Source organism: Arachis ipaensis, chromosome B04 (genome assembly GCF_000816755.2).
Source record: "Arachis ipaensis cultivar K30076 chromosome B04, Araip1.1, whole genome shotgun sequence".
Lineage (NCBI taxonomy): Eukaryota > Viridiplantae > Streptophyta > Magnoliopsida > Fabales > Fabaceae > Arachis > Arachis ipaensis.
The window spans coordinates 128,290,258-128,292,981 of NC_029788.2; the positions used below are offsets into that span (position 1 = coordinate 128,290,258).

The 2,724-nt window shown below is 36.7% G+C and overlaps 1 protein-coding gene across 1 annotated transcript in view; it reads right to left on the reverse strand.

Moving 5' to 3' along the window:
* The window catches only part of LOC107635371 (LRR receptor-like serine/threonine-protein kinase GSO1), a 7,830-nt gene continuing 5,524 nt past the window's right edge, over positions 419-2,724 (reverse strand). Inside the window, exon 3 of the mRNA XM_016338840.2 lies at positions 419-564. The gene's annotated coding sequence lies outside the window, so the exon portion shown is untranslated. The remainder of the gene's footprint in view (positions 565-2,724) is intronic.

Sequence of the window (2,724 nt, forward strand, 5' to 3'; positions counted from 1 at the left end):
ATTGTAAAATTGACAAATATGTATGTAAAATTATTGACGAGGCATAAATACAAAAAGGAGAGTGTCAGGAGAACAATGAAAAATTTGAACAATATGAACAACCACCAATCAAATAAAAATACACTACATCATAATTTAATGCTACTAATTAAATTTACTTTTTTAACCCTATTAATTCATATTATTTACACATTATTCAAAAATTTTGTTGATTACCTATATTTTTTCATACAGAAAATAATATAACATAAATTCATTCTATTATATATTAGTATCAACTTTTACATAGATATATAAATAGATAGATATCTTGCGCTATATTTCACGTAATGGAAATGATACAGTTGAGAAGTGGAAACCACCACGAGCGTAGTTTATTTTTTTTATGGAAAAAATCAATACAAAATTAAGGAAAAATATAAGGTATCAATATAATATCTGCTAATTTATTGCCAACAATAATTAATTATTATATTTTAAACACATGTATAAAGAGACATATCCAAAAAATACATTTATAAAGACACTTCCATTAGACACAGCTATAAAAAAAACGGAAAAGCTCTGCATACAAGCCCTAATGGCTTGTATGCTTTACAAGTTCATTAAACAATAAAATCAAAATACGCGCTGCTTCAGGTACGTTGATGCCACGCGCTATATAACATTGCGCGTATATCTAACTACCAGATTTAAAATATTTCTTTCCCTTTTCGTTTTCGTTATTTTGAGATTTCGTTGTTCTTCTTCTCCCGCGTCTTCCCTCCTTCTTCTCCATCGTTCTTTTCGTCTCCTCTTCTCACTAGCATCTTCTTCGTTTAGGTTACCTTTGTCTCTCTCTGCAACTCGAGCTTCGTTTTCTATTTTTGATTTGTTGTTTTCCGAAATCAAAGTTTGATCTCGTTTTGAAGATAATGGATCATTCAACCTCAGATTGTCATCTGAATGCAGGCGAAGTGGATTATGAGTCAGAATCTAACGAAGTCCCTGAGGTTTGATTTACATAGGATTAGTATGAAATTTCTTTCAGTAATTTGTATAGCATTGTGTAGTTGAAAAATTGCTGAACATTGACTGTGAAAGTAACACGTTTACCTGAATCTGTCGATTCAATGTATTAGTTGTGATTAATTACCTGAAATTTGTAGCAGACGCTCGGGTGTAGATCAATTCTTGTTTGGGTGTATTTTATCTAGAAGTGTGGGTGTATCTACACTTTACTGGTTTTTTGTTATTTTAATTGACTTGTTGTTGTTCAGGTGTATTATAACAGACATGATTAGGTGTGTATTTAGTTTTTGAGATGGTGTATATCTGCATGCTGTGTATTTACAGTTTATGGCTTTAAAAGTCATTCTGTAGTTGAGTTGTTGCGGTTCGGGTGTATCGTATTAGACATGATTGGGTGTATTTGAATCATATCTATGGGTGTATTTACAGTTCTGACACGGTGTATTTTGCAGCCTCTCTCAGTTGTTGATGACGAGCTTGTTCCAAAGGTCGGAATGACCTTTACCACCCTTGAAGATGCTGGAAAATTTTACAGGAACTACGCCAAGGCTGCAGGTTTCTCTACAAGAGTTCGGTGCACAAATAGGAAGGGAAACGAGATTAAGAACCAACTGATTACATGTAGCAGAGAGGGAAAATGGAAATCTAAAATATCTCCGACCGAGAAGACCAATCTGACAGCCGGTCTAAACTGTCCTGCAAGAATTTATATACACACATTGAAGGATGTCGGTGCTTGGATCATTTCAAAGGTTGTGCTGGATCATTCACACCCCTGCTGTCCAAGCAAAGCAGAGATACTCAAACAGCACAGGGAACTAAGCATGTCCATTCGTCGTACGATAGAGAATAACGAGGAGGCCGGTATCAGACCAAGCAAAACCTACCAATCGTTTGTTGCGGCTGCCGGGGGTCACCGCGAGTTAAATTTTATCGAAAAGGACGTGAGGAATTACATTACCAGGGAAGTGCGGAATGTTTCCGAACAAGAAGATGCAAAGGAATTCGGGAAATATTTCTTAAGAATGAAAGAGAAGAATCCGAATTTCTTTTTTGAGCTCCAACTCGAAGAGGATCAATCGATTAAGCTGGCTTTTTGGGCCGATGCAAGAAGCAGAGCCGCCTTTGAGTATTTCGGAGACGTCATTTCATTCGACACCACCTACAATACAAACAGGTAACAAACTGTTCCTATTTATGATGCCAAATTAATTTATTTTTACGAATCCGCAGTAGAGGTGTATATTGGCTGTTTCATTGGGTGTATGCGAAGCATTTGTTAGGGTGTAGCTAATGATTTTGCATTCTGAACCATGGTAATTTGTTTCAGGTATAATTTGGTCTGTGGTTCTTTTGTCGGGGTGAATCACCACGGTCAATCAACACTTCTCGGATGCTCTTTGATGAAGAACGAAGAAATTGAATCATTCAAATGGTTATTTCAAAGCTGGCTTCGTTGCATGGGAGGAAACGCTCCGAAAGGGTTTCTCACCGATCAGTGCGCATCCATGAAAAGGGTTTTAGAGGCCTGTATGCCAACAACAGTTCACCGCTGGTGCATTTGGCACATCATGAAGAAGATTCCAAGCAAATTAAACGGGTAAAAGGGACATGCCGATATCGAACAAGAAATGAGCCAAGTTGTTTGGAACTCTCAAAGCAAAGACTCATTCGATAGGAATTGGAACGATTTTCTGCTGAATTTTGGTCTTG